The sequence below is a fragment of the Nerophis ophidion genome, linkage group LG21 (assembly GCF_033978795.1).
Source record: "Nerophis ophidion isolate RoL-2023_Sa linkage group LG21, RoL_Noph_v1.0, whole genome shotgun sequence".
Taxonomy (NCBI): Eukaryota; Metazoa; Chordata; class Actinopteri; order Syngnathiformes; family Syngnathidae; genus Nerophis; species Nerophis ophidion.
The window spans coordinates 16,036,498-16,051,472 of NC_084631.1; the positions used below are offsets into that span (position 1 = coordinate 16,036,498).

The 14,975-nt window shown below is 41.9% G+C and overlaps 1 protein-coding gene and 2 non-coding genes across 3 annotated transcripts in view; all 3 read right to left on the bottom strand.

Moving 5' to 3' along the window:
* LOC133539822 (nucleoporin NUP42-like) overlaps positions 1-14,975 on the bottom strand; it is a 41,350-nt gene that overhangs the window by 16,786 nt on the left and 9,589 nt on the right. The window lies entirely within an intron of this gene.
* On the bottom strand, positions 9,212-9,284 carry trnas-aga (transfer RNA serine (anticodon AGA)). The gene has a single exon. It is a non-coding gene; the product is annotated as a tRNA-Ser (tRNA).
* trnap-agg (transfer RNA proline (anticodon AGG)) lies at positions 12,088-12,159 on the bottom strand. The gene has a single exon. It is a non-coding gene; the product is annotated as a tRNA-Pro (tRNA).

The window sequence follows — 14,975 nt, forward strand, 5'->3', positions numbered from 1 at the left end:
GAAGGCAATCCCACCAACAGGAGGACAATCATACTCGTTTCAAGTGATTGCCAACGACTTTAACTTTATACAAGACTTTTAAACTCTTTTTGATAGTAGCCTATTAAAGCTAATACAGACACTTATGTAATGCATTGTCTTCATTATAACACTTATATAAGACTTTTAAAGTCATTTTGATCGTAGGCTATTATAGCTAATAAAGATACTTACAACATGTGTTGCCTTCATTATAAGACTTATATTCGGCATTTTGTGTGGCTCCAGGCAGATTCGTTTTTTGTATTTTTGGTCCAATATGGCTCTTTCACTGTTTTGGGTTGCCGACCCCTGAACTAGACCAGCAAGCTTTGAGTTGTGATTTTGCAAGAATCTCAATAAATGTGATAATTTGATAGGGGACACCATCTAAATCTCGGCTTCCATGTTGCACTTTTAACACAAATCGGATTTACTGCAATTTTTTTGTAAGCCCTAAGGCTTTTGAGCTCAGTCCTAGAACAAAATGTGGTTGTAGATGTAAGAACCACTTTTTTCATTGATCCCTTGAGTGTGTGTGGTTTGGAAAATTTAGCAAAGAGTTTAAAATCATTGTTTAGGGTTTATCCAGGAATTGATCTAAGGACCTCTCGCACCCTAAGCGAGAATCATACGACTAGACCAACAAGCCGTGCAAAACTATGTTTCAACAAAAAATCTCATGAATTATGAGATTTTAATAGGGACTACAATCTACAACTGGGTTAATATATTGCACTTTTACCACTAATTTAAAGGTATGGCTATTTTCATGCAAAAATAAACTAAGGGTTACAAGCTCTGTCCTAAAACAATTAGAGCTCGTAAATTGAGGTACCCCTCTACTTCATTTTATACATTTTCATTGATCCCTTGAGTGTGTGCAGTTTGGAAAAGTGAGCTCAGAGTTTGAAATGACCATTGAGGGCTTGTCCTGGAATTTAAACATGGACCTCTCACACCCAGAGCAAGAATCACACTCCTAGCCCAAATTTTAAAAAAAAGTCGCCATTTCATTTGGGGAGACAATCTGTAACTGCACTTTTAATAACACACATTTTGATTCACTACAATTTTCATGCATAAATGAACAAGAGCTTTTTCAGGATTTGAACCCAGACCCAAAAACGAAAATTTATACGATTCGACCAAAAAGCTTTGAGTTGTGATTTTGCAAGAATCTCAATAGATGTGATATTTTGATAGATGACACAATCTGGAACTGGGCTTCCATATTGCACTTTTACCACAAATTTAATTTACTTCGATTTTTTTTTTTTTTGCTTTTGAGCTCAGTCCTAGAACAAACTGTGGTCGTAGATTTAAGTACCACTTTATTTGTGTTTCAACAAAACATCTCTCAGGGAACACATCCTGAAACTGGATTAGTATATTACACTTGTACCACTAATTTAAAGGTATGGCTATATTCATGCAAAAAAAAAAAAGAACTAAGGGTTAAAATCTCTGTCCTAAAATAATTAGAGCTCGTAAATTGAGGTAACACTGTATTTTATTTTAGGGATTTTATTGATCCATTGAGTGTGTGCTGTGAGAAAAATAGAGGTTAAAGTTTAAAAATAAGTCAAAAGTCCTGCGTGATTGGGAATTTGACTGTGGACTAATGGAAAAACTCCTGATAAACACAAGGGCTTGTCCGGGAATTGAACTCTAGTTCTCTCACACCCTAAGTGAGAATCGTATGACTAGACCAACTAGCCCCGAAAAATATTGTTCAACAGAAAATCTTATGAATTATGAGATTCTAACAGGGAAATCATTCTGAAACTGGGTTAGTATATTGCACTTGTGACCCACCCATAATGTTTCACATTTTTGTGTTGATTTATTTATTTTATTTTGTGGTTTGAATTCGTTTTGGAGCTGCCATCCCACATTTGTTGATATTCACCTTGGTCAGCAGGGGGCAGTAGGGCGATCCTCCTAATTGAATGGTATTACCTGCAGACTGGAAGTGTCTCGTCATTCTGATGAGAGCGACCAGTCTGTGAACAACTGAATCGTTTTATGTGCTTTTTCCTCCTGTATAACAGGACATTATTATCTGACTGCTTGTCCTGGCTACCTGGGACCTGCAACAGATAATTGGGGGCTCGTCCGGGATCGGCAACGCCATTGATGTTTTGAGGTTATTGATCCAGTGATACATATGAACCAGAAGGCCAGAGTGACTTCACATTGCTGAAGTGAGGTGGTGTGTCTGTGGTGCGGCTACAGAGCAGAGGTGGTGTGTCTACAGTGCGGCTACAGAGACGAGGTGGCATGACTGCAGGACAACTACAGTACAGAGGTGACGTGTGACCATAGAGCCAAAGCAACTACAGGGACTGCAGTGCAACTACAGTGATTCAGTGCTACTACAGAGGCTAGGTGAAGTGGCTGCAAAGCAACGACAGAAGCAAGGTGTCATTACTGCAGCTATGGCCATTGTCTGAAGGACGCAAAGAACTCTTATGGAGCATCAAAAAGCAACTATACCATCTCTCAGGCATTGAACCTTATGAGGTTGCGATGTCCATCGGAATTGATCATCCAGGCACAGATGAGTTGAGCTCAACCGATGAGGAAAGCTGCATCGACCATATCCGTTCCTTTATGCAATCTGATGATCTGTTTAATTCTGATGATGAGGGTATTGGTCGTTTGATGATATTGAATGATGTAATATTGAAGGTTGTCAAAAAACCTGATTGTTTTGAATTACCTGTTTTTGTTTCAAATGGTGAGCCATCTTGTTCAAATGCACCACCCACACACTCAGGTAACACTACATATCCACACACTAACCCCAGTACACACACCCACACAACAACACCAGATATGAAGCAACTACAAGCCATGTATGAAGAACTAGGTAGGAAGTTACAGGAATGTGTGACTCCCAACACATCTTCTGGCCTGACAACCACAACTAACCCACACCTGAACAACCATGATGCAAATGACCCCCTAATGACTTTAAGAACACAAGCACAAGGTGGCAACCAGCCAGGTCACCATTGTGATATCGAACCCACACCACACCAAACTCCCAAGAGGTTGGTCTCCCTACAAGATCTTGCTTATCTCCAGCGAAAAGAGTTCAGGATACATGGGGGCCAAATAAGTGACACAACATCTGATCTCAGCTACAACAGCTTATGCAAACAAATAGATGAAGGTCTCAGAGAGAAACACACTGAGGGTGAGGTCATTAGAGGGGTGCTCCGTGCAATCAAACCTGGCAACTTCAGAGATATGTTGACAAACAAAGACGACTTGACTGTCACAGAACTAAAAAGCTTCCTCCAGTCACACCTAGGTGAAAAGGGATGCACAGAGCTCTTTCAGGACTTGATGTGTGCCAAGCAACATGAAAATGAGACACCCCAGCAATTCTTGTATAGAATGATTGGCCTCAAACAAAAGATTATGTTCACTACTAAAGAGACAAGCTCAGTAGTAAAGTATGATACCTCTACAATACAGTGCATATTCTTGAACACAATATGTCAGGGAATAGGAGAGAAGTATGATGATGTCAGACATGAGCTCAAGGCTCTCCTTGCTGACCCAACAGTATGTGATGAAGCTTTGCTGCGACAGGTGATAAAGACCACCACAGAGGAAAGTGAGAGAAAGCGCCGATTTGGTTGCAGCTCTGCCCGTAAAGTAAGTCAGGCCCATAGCACCCAGGCTGAACCTGAGGAGAAAGGTAAGAGTGAGGTAAAAGTCAACATCGTCAATAGAGATGACACAATACATAGGCTTAGCTCCCAGGTTGAAGCATTGACCCAGGCAATGGAGACCCTGAAACAGCTGGTCACGCAGGCTCATGCACCAGACCAACGCTGTGCACCAACACCTTACTGTGACCCTGACAAGCCCAGAACTCAGAAAAACACACAGAGACCCTATGGCTGCATACAATGTGTCGCACAGTCCAAATTGCAACCACTGCTTTGCATGCGGAGAAGAAGGCCATCGTGCAGTTGGGTGTTTGAAGAAACAGAAACCGTCGGGAAACGAGGCGCGGTCAAGACAGATGGACAACCTTTGACCGCTCCTGCACCCATGTCCCAACCCCAAACAGGCCCAAAACCAAAGCCAGCTAAGATCAGTGATGCAAAAACAATACAATCCCATATTACATCACAACCATTTAAGCTAGTAGCCCCACTCATTGGCCGCAAATCCCTGCCGAAATGTAGTATGGGTGGCTACGCTGTCACTGTCCTGCTGGACACAGGAGCTAATGTGAGCCTAATTGACCGCACATGGAAAAGCAAATATCTGCCTAGCCAAGATATTCGACCTCTCCGTGAGCTACTGGACAGTGAGCTGAATGTTTCGGCAGTCACAGGTGATGAAGTGCCTTACGACGGATGGGTTGAAATTGTGGTAAACCTGCAAGGCAATGATGATCCAGACTTATCCATCCGTGTACCCTTCCTAGTGAGTTGCCTGAAACTAAACAGACCATTAGTTGGTTTTAACGTAATCCAAGAACTCATTAAAAGCAATGAAGGCCGGCCTAAACTCATGTCCATTCTGTCTAACCTCCTCGCAGGTGCCATGGAGATTGATGATGTTAGTGCCGGGGCCATAGTGAGTTTTATTCGGACTCAGAACTCCCCAAAAGAGGAACATGCTACTGTAAAAGTGGGTTTCAAAGAGGTCACAATTTGTTCAGGTCAGGTAGTTTACGTTAAGTGCAGGGTTCCTGCCAAGATTAACCCCTCAGAGTCATTTGTGTTGTTTGAACCCAACCTTGACAGTGTACAGCTGGAGTCATTGAGCATTGGAGCAGGCCTAATGGAGATTCACCAGACTGACAGGTGTTTCATTAAAGTGCCCATGTCAAACCACTCCCAACACGATGTGACCTTGCCAAGCTTTACAGTCCTAGGCAGGATTGAGTCCATTGACAAAGTCATAGAGACAGACAGTCCCCACAGTGACCCTAAAAGTATTCAGGTTAATACTGTTGACTCCTCATCTCCTCCCAGCTCTAATCAGGCCCCAACCACTGCAGACCTGTGGCACCCACCAGTGGATGTCAGTCATCTGACAGATGATCAAGAAGAGGAGGTGAAACAAATGTTGATGGAGGAATCAGGAGCTTTTGCTCGCAATGAGGGTGACATTGGGGACATCCCAAGCCTCCATATGACCATAAGTCTGAAAGATGACATTCCAGTCCAAAAAACATATTCATCCATTCCCAAACCACTATATCAAGAGGTCAAACAGTACATCCAAGAGCTGCTTGCAAAAGGCTGGATTGTCAAGTCAAAATCACCCTTTGCAGCACCTGTTGTCTCTGTCAGAAAACGTGATGGATCTCTGATACTGTGTATTGATTACAGGCAGTTGAACCAGAAAACAGTGCCAGATCGCCACCCACTGCCTCGCATCCAGGATCTCTTGGACACCCTGGGCGGCCACAGCTGGTTCACCATTCTTGACCAAGGCAAAGCCTATCATCAGGGCTACATAGCTGAAGGATCCCGCCACATGACAGCCTTCATATCGCCTTGGGGTCTACATGAGTGGGTGAGAATACCGTTTGGTCTCAGCAATGCCCCTGCTGCTTTCCAACGCAGCATGGAGGAGATGCTTGTCACCTTGCGTGATGACTGCTGTATTCCTTACCTTGATGACATTCTCTGCTACTCCAAGTCCTTTGCTGATCATGTCGATGCAGTGCGTCGTGTCCTGAGAGCCCTACAACGTCATGGAGTCAAGCTGCGACCCACAAAATGTGAGTTGTTCAAGCCAGAGGTCAGGTATGTGGGTAGGTTGGTGTCAGCTAATGGGGTGAGAATAGACCCAAAAGACATCGTGGCTGTAATATCATGAGGGAGAAAAGACCCACTACGGTGGGGGATGTCCGAAAACTGTTAGGTTTTCTGAGTTACTTTAGAATGTACATTCAAGATTTCTCCCGCATCGCTAAGTCAATATATGGGCTGCTACAAGTGAAAGTAAATCCTGATGCAACACAGGGGAAGATGGAGAAAGGTAAAGGAGCACAGTTATCTTCAAATACCCCCATTCAGTGGACTGCTTGTCACCAGACCATCCTTGAGCAGCTCATTGACATCTTGTCACACCCACCTACACTAGCGTACCCTGACATTGAAATGCCCTTTACACTACACACAGACGCCTGTCAGCAGGGACTCGGTGCAGTCTTGTACCAGCGACAGAGTGGAAAGCTGAAGGTCATCGCATATGGTTCAAGGACATTGACCCCCGCTGAAAAGAACTATAACCTTCACTCTGGAAAGCTGGAGTTCTTAGCCTTAAAGTGGGCGGTATGTGAAAAATTCAGGGATTATCTGTTTTATGCCCCATCCTTCACAGTGTATACAGATAATAATCCACTGACATACGTGATGAGTACTGCAAAGCTAAATGCCACAGGCTACAGTTGGGTTGGAGAGCTTGCTGACTTCAGATTCAACCTAAAGTACAGGCCAGGAAAAGTCAATGTGGATTCTGACACACTCTCTCGTCTCCCACTGGACATAAACAGTTATGTTGAGGAGTGTACTGAAGAGCTCGACAGAGATGCAATACGTGCTACTTGGGAAGGAAGTGAGGCTGCAAAAAGGTATGACATTGCCTATGTTGCTTCTCTTAACCTGGGCCAAAGTTCAGAGTCTCAAGTTAAGTACCCAGTACCGACCATCAGCCAAAGTGAACTAATCAGAGTTCAGATGCAGGATGCAGCCATCAGTGAGATAATCAAGCTGAAACAGACAAAGACAGCACTGACAAATGAGGATAGGAGGAAAGCAGGTGGCCCTGTGAAAAGACTCATGCATGAGTGGGGTAAACTATATATGAAATGTGGCCTTCTGTACAGGAGTGCAGGGGAACGACAGCAGCTTGTCCTACCTTCTGAATATCGGCCCCTTGTATTGAAGCATCTCCGTGATGACATGGCACATCTAGGATCAGAGAGAGTCATTGGGCTGGCAAGAGATCGTTTTTATTGGCCTTTCATGAAAAAGGACATTGAGGCATATGTCACAAAACAGTGCCCCTGTATCAAGAAAAAGAAACCTGTAGTACATGACCGAGCACCAATGGGCAGTATCACGACCAAGGCACCTCTTGAGCTTGTATCTATCAATTACATGCACTTGGAGCAAAGTAAGGGTGGATATGAATACATCTTAGTAGTCATAGACCATTTCACCAGATTTGCCCAAGCATATCCAACACGAAACAAGACTGGCAGAACAGCCGCAGAGAAAATATTTAATGACTTTATCCCTTGCTTTGGTTTTTTATCCAAATTGCACCATGATCAAGGCAGAGAGTTTGAGAACTCCCTGTTCAAGACCCTTCAGCAACTGTCTGGGGTGGGACACTCCAGGACAACCCCGTACCATCCACAGGGAAACCCTGCCGAGAGATTCAATCAGACGTTGCTTCAGATGTTGAGAACACTGCAAGAGGAGAAAAAGAGCAACTGGAAGGATCATTTGCCACAGGTGGTGCACGCATACAACTGCACTAGACATGAGGCAACAGGTTTCTCACCCCACTACCTCATGTTTGGGTACCACCCCCGCCTCCCCGTTGATCTGCTCTTTGGTCTGTCCTCTGAAGAGGAGGGTGAAACACCCCAAGGGTATGCGGACAAATGGGCTGCGAGAATGAAAGAGGCTTACCGCATTGCATCTGAGAACAGTCAGCAGTCTAGTGCACGAGGAAAGAGACGGTATGACCTTCATGTGAAGGGGACCGTTCTACAGCCTGGTGACAGGGTTTTAATTCGCAACATGAGTGAGAAAGGAGGTCCAGGAAAGCTCAGGTCCTACTGGGAGCAAACGGTAAACATTGTTAAGGAACGAATAAACGACAGCCCTGTTTACAAAGTGTCTCCAGAGACAGGTGGTGGCAAGGTCCGTACTCTACATAGGAATCTCCTCCACCTGGTAAATGACTTACCTGTGAGTGTGGCTGAAGAGTCAAAGAACCAAGAACAGACTAAGGAAAGACAAAGGAAGAGGAATAAGGTTGAATGGAATGTAGAGAGAGAGATGTTCCAATGCAGTGCTTCATCTGACTCTGATGAAGATGGCCCAAGACCACAGTACTGGCTCAGAGTATCAAGGCCAGCAAAGTCACAAAGGTCAAATATAACAACCACTCATGTGCCTCAAAGAAACCCAGTTACTTCTCCATCCTTACATGAACAAGCAAGGCTGACCACACAAGCAGGAGAGCACAGACAGCCTCCTAGCTTCACAGCAGAGGAACCTGAACTGATGGGGCAAGAACAATCCAGTGAACACGAATATGAACCGAATGCTGAAAATTAACATTGCCAAGCCGGGTATGACACTAACCAAGACAGTCCTACTTCCCCTCAGTGTGGTACAGTCAAGAGACCAGTGCGAGACAGGAGACCACCCAGGACACTGACTTACGAGTCTCTTGGTCAGCCATCCTACCAGTCAATTGGGTCAGTCAACAATATTGGACTTTGTGGGCCACAGACATTGCCAGCATGGGGAATACAGTCAGGCCCAACACCACATTACCCACCCTATCCGACACCATACCCAACACTGCCATACACTGTCCCTTCCTTTGCATACTAACATACAAGTTTTGATTTGAAAAAAAAGTGTATTGAAAAGAGTATTTTTTTTTTAAATTATTGGAATCATTTTCTTTGTCGGGGAGCGTGTGACCCACCCATAATGTTTCACATTTTTGTGTTGATTTATTTATTTTATTTTGTGGTTTGAATTCGTTTTGGAGCTGCCATCCCATATTTGTCGATATTCTCCTTGGTCAGCAGGGAGCAGTAGGGCGTTTCTTCCTAATTGAATGGTATTACCTGCAGACCGGAAGTTTCTCGTCATTCTGATGTGAGCGACCAGTCTGTGAACAACTGAATCGTTTTATGTGCTTTTTCCTCCTGTATAACAGGACATTATTATCTGACTGCTTGTCCTGGCTACCTGGGACCTGCAACACACTTTTACCACTAATTTAAAGGTATGGCTACTTTCATGCAAAAAAGAACCAAGGGTTACAAGCCCTGTCCTAAAACAATTAGAGTTCGTAAATTGAGGTACCACTGTACTTCATTTTATACATTTTCATTGATCCCTTGAGTGTGTGCAGTTTGGAAAATTGAGCTAAGAGATTGAAATCATTATTAAGGTCTTGTCTGGGAATTGAACCCAGGACCTCTCGCACTCTAAGCGAGAATCATACCACTAGACCAACAAGCCCTGCAAATTCTAGTTTCAAAAAAGAATTTGTGAGATTTTAACGAGGAACACATTCTGAAACTGGGTTAGTGTGTAGCATATTTACCACTAATTTAAAGGTATGGCTATTTTCATGCAAAAAAGAACCAAGGGTTACAAGCTCGGTCCTAAAACAAATACAGCTTGTAAATTGAGGTACCACTGTACTTGATTTTATGGATTTTCATTGATCCCTTGAGTGTGTGCAGTTTGGAAAAGTGAGCTAAGAGTTTAAAATCACCGTTACGGGCTTGTCTGAGAATTGAACCCAAGACCTTTCACACCCAAAGTGAGAATCAAACCTACTAAAGCCCTAGTTTTGCACCAAAATGTTGCATTTTATTGTGGGAGATCATTTGTAACTGCACTTTTATCAACACACATTTCGATTCACTACAATTTTCATGCATAAATGAACAAGAGCGTATTCAGGACCTGAACCCTAGATCCGATCATACGACTAGATCAACAATTTATGAGTTGTGATTTTGCAAGAATGTCAATAAATGTGATATTTTGATAGGGGACACAATCTGAAACTGGGCTTCCATATTGCACTTTTAACCCCGATTGGATTTACTGCATTTTTTTTTCCTACCAAAATGAACTAAGGCTTATGAACTCATTACTAGAACAACATCTGGTTGTAGATTTAAGTACAACTGTATTTGATTGTATAAAATGTTGTTGATCCCTTGAGTGTGTGCAGTTCGGAGAATTGAGTTAAGAGTTTAAAATCACTTTTAAGGGCTTGTCCGGGAATTAAACCCGGGACCTCTCGCACCCTAAGCGAGAATCATACGACTGGACCAACAAGCCCCGAAATGTTTTGTTTCAACATAGAATTGTGAGATTTTAACAAAGAACACATTCTGAAACTGGTTTAGTGCTCGTCCATGGCACACACCCTGAAACATTATTGTTCCACAAATCTCATGAAAGGTGAGATGTAAATAGGGTACGCATTCTAAAATTGTATTACACTTTTAACCTCAATTTAAATTAAAAGCCATTTTCATGCTTAAGTTAACTTTGGTTAATTTATGGGCTCAGGCAAAAATAAACTTGTAGTGAAAAATTTGGTCAATTTTATTTTATTTTATAGATCTTTACTGATCCATTGAGTGTGTGCCGTGAGTAGAGGTTAAAGGTTAAAGTTAAGTCGAAAGTCATAGAGAAATTCAACTGTGGACCAATTAAAAACTCATGCCTCATGAACACAAGGGATTGTCAGGGAATTGAACACAGGACCTCTCGTACCCTAAATGAGAAACTTATGGCTCGACCAGGGTTCAACAACCTTTGCCACCCAAAGAACTTTTTTGATCGGTTTCACAAAATAAAGAAAACAATGGGAGCCACAAAACTCTTTTGAAATTTAAAATGAAATAACACTGCATACGGAGTTGTTTTTTTGCTTTGTGCTGTGTATTAACCTTAATATGAAAATGTTACGTTAGTGCGGCCCGCGAGATTTAAATTAATGCCGTTTGACAGCATCACACTTGCCGAACTTCCGGGACACTCCCGGAATCCAGAGCATTTATTCACGCAAATGTCTGCTAAATGTCGCCCTTCAACATTAATACGGGCGTTCCATGAAGGCGCTGCCTTTACCACTCTCTACAACATGTACAAATATCTAGCACAGCCCAGCCACAAGTCACATGTGGCTTCCTTGAACACACTCAGACGACTGCAACGCATACTTGTTCAACAGCCATACAGGTTACACTGAGAGTTGTGATATAATAAACTTTAACAGTCTTATTAATATGCGCCACACTGTGAACCCACACCAAACAAGAATGACAAACACATTTCTGGAGAACGTCCTTACTGTAACACAACATAAACACAACAGAACAAATACCCAGAATCCCATGCATCCCTAACTCTTCCGGGCTACATTATACATCCCCGCTAGCACCAAATCCCCCCCCTCTACGTGCGTCGGTTGAGGTGGGCGGGGTTTGGTGCAAGCGGGGGTGTACAATGTAGCCCGGAATTGTTAGGGATGCATGGGATTCTGGGTATTTGTTCTATTGTGTTTATGTTGTGTTACAGTAAGGATGTTCTCCAGAAATGTGTTTATCATTCTTGTTTGGTGTGGTTTCACAGTGTGGCACATATTAGTAAGAGTGTTAAAGTTGTTTATATCACAACTCTCAGTGTAACCTGTATAGCTGTTGAACAAGTATGTCTTGTAGTCACTTTCGTTTGACAACAGAGGCTGTGTTCTACATGTGACCAGCTGGCACGCAGATAGCAGTGTGTAAAAGCGGGCACGACGACGAGTGTTAGAGGGTTGTAAAGGCTTTTCCATCAGAGTACGCCCTCAATATTATCAACTAGGTGGAAATCGGAGAATGTTGGCCCCGGGTGATTGCTGAGAGAAGCATTAAACTCCGGAAATCTCTCCGGATAATCGGGGGTGTCGGCAATTATGCAGCTGAGCCACATGCGGCTCCAGAGCCGCAGGTTGCCGACCCCTGGACTAGATCAACAAATTATGAGTTGTGATTTTGCAAAAATGTCAATAAATGTGATATTTTCGTAGGGGACACAATCTGAAACTGGGCTTCCAAATTACACTTTTAACCCAAATCGGATTTACTGAATTTTTTTTTCCTACCAAAATGAACTAAGGCTTATGAGCTCATTCCTATGACAAAATGTGGTCGTAGATTTAAGTACAACTGTATTTGATTTTATCAAAATGTTGTCGATCCCTTGATTGTGTGCAGTTTGGAAAACTGAGCAAAGAGTTTAAAATCACTGATAAGGGCTTGTCCGGGAATTGAACCCGGGACCTCTCGCACCCTAAGCGAGAATCATACGACTAGACCAACAAGCCCTGAAGAACCAATGTTCACCAGAGAATTATGACATTTTAACAAGGAACACATTCTGAAACTGGGTAAGTGTGTAGCATATTTACCACTAATTTAAAGGTATGGCTATTTTCATGCAAAAAAGAACTAAGGGTTACAAGCTCTGTCGTAAAACAATTACAGCTTGTAAATTGAGGTACCCCTGTACTTAATTTTATACATTTTCTTTGATCCCTTGAGTGTGTGCAGTTTGGAAAATTCAGCTAAGAGTTTAAAGTTACACTTCAGGGTATCCTGGAAATTGAAACCGAAACATCTTGCACTCTTAGTGAGAATCATACAATTAGACCAACAAGCGCATGTGTACAGGTGGGAAAATAATGATTGAAAACAGATATTGTATACACAAGTAAGTGCTCGTCCATGGCACACACCCTGAAACAGTATTGTTCCACAAATCTCATGAAAGGTGTGATGTAAATAGGGTGAACAATCTAAAATTGGGCCCTGCGATGAGGTGGTGACTTGTCCAGGGTGTATCCCGCCTCCCGCCCTAATGCAGCTGTGATAGGAGCCAGCGACCCCCCGCGACCCCAAAAGGGACAAGCCTCAGAAAATGGATGGATGGTTGGAATCCAAAATTGTATTAAACTTTTAACCTAAATTTAAATTAAAAGCCATTTTAATGCTTAAATTAACTTTGGTTCATTTATGGGCTCAGGCAAAAAAAACCTTTATTGTTATAAAAAAAATATATATATATTTTATAGATCTTCATTGATCCAATGAGTGTCTGCTGTTTGGAAAATTGAGGTAAACTTTAAGATGAAGTCTCGGGTAACAAATGAAATGACTTTACAACTGTCTGTGTGAGGTAAAAAGTCCTGATTGAATAAAGGAATTACAAACCAGGGCTTGCAAAAAGTAAGTCAAATAGAATTCATAGGTTTCACAAGGGGGTTCCACCAAGAATTGAACTTGGATCACTAGATTCAGAGTCTAGCACACTAGCCATTACACCATGGAACATGATATGAAGTCACAAAACTAAAAAATCCAACATCACAAAGGATTTGATTTGATTTGATAGATTTTTACTGATCTATTAAGTGTGTTCCATGAAAAAAAGAAGTTAAAGTTTAAAAATAAGTCGAAAGTCATAAATGAAAAGATATTCACTTGTGGACTAATGAAGAACTTAGGCCTCATGTACACAAGGGCATGACCCGGAATTGAACCCAGGACCTCACACACTTGAAGCGAGAATCAAACGACTACACCAACAAGCCCTACAATGTTATGTTTCAACAAAGTATTGTGAGCTTTTAACAAGCAACACATTCTGAAACTGGGTTCGTGTGTAACATTTTTACCACTAATTTAAAGGTATGGCTATTTTCATGCAAAAAAGAATTAAGGGTTACAAGGTCCGTCCTAAAACAATTAGAGATCATGAATTGAGGAACCACTGTACTTCAGTTTTTACATTTTCTTTGATCTCTTGAGTGTGTGCAGTTTGGAAAATTGATGCAAACGTTAAGATGAAGTCTCACATCACAAATGAAACGACTTTACAACTGTTTGTGTGAATGTGAGTGTGAATGTTGTCTGTCTATTTGTGTTGGCCCTGCGATGAGGTGGTGACTTGTCCAGGGTGTACCCGCCTTCTGCCTGCTTGTAGCTGAGTTAGGCACCAGCACCCCCAGCGACCCCGAAGGGGATAAGCGGTAGAAAATGGATGGATGGCTGAGTGTGTGGCGTGAGTAAAATAGAGGTTAAAGTTTTAAAAATAAGTCGAAAATCATACATGAAAAGAAATTCAATTGTGGACAAATGAAAAACTTATGCCTGATAAACACAAGGTTTATCCGGGAATTGAACCCCGGACCTCTCGCACTTGAAGCAAAAATCATACGACTAGATCAACAAGCCCCAAAAATCCATTATTCATTAAAAAAATCTGATGAATTGTAAGATTTTAACAGGGAACACAATCTAAAACTAGCTTAGTATATTGCACTTTTACCACTAATTTAAAGGTATGTCTATTTTCATGCAAAAAATAATTAAGGGTTACAAGCTCTGTCCTAAAACATTTAGAGATCGTAAATTAAGGTACCACTGTACTTCATTTTATGGACTTTCATTGATCACTTGAGTGTGTGCAGTTTGGAAAATTGAGGTAAGAGTTTAGTATCACAGTTATGGGCTTGTCTCCGAATTGAACCCAGAACCTCTCACACCCAAAGCGAGAATCATACTACTAGACCAACAAGCCCTTATAACTGTTCAGAAAAATGCATTTTATTTGGGGAGATCATTGGTAACTGCACTTTTAATAACACACAGTTTGATTCACTACAATTTTCATGCATAAATGAACAAGAGCTTTTTCAGGAAATGAACCCCAGATCCGATCATACGACTAAATAAACAATTTATGAGTTGTGGTTTTGCAAGAATGTCAATTAATGTGATATTTTGATAGGGGACACAATCTGAAACTGGGCTTCCATATTACACTTTTAACCCAAATTGGATTTTTTTTTCATACCAAAATGAACTAAGCCTTATGAGCTCAATTCTAGAACAAAATATGGTCATAGATTTAAGTACAACTGTATTTGATTTTATAAAATGTCGTGGATCCCTTGGAAAGAGTATAAAATTACTTTCAAGAGCTTGTCTGGGAATTTAACCCGGGACCTCTCACACACAAAGCGAGAATCATACAACTAGACCAACAAGTCCAGAAAAGTCATGTTTCAACAAAAAATCTCATGAATTTTGAGATTTAAACAGGGAACACAATCTAAAACTAGGTTAGTATGTTGCACTT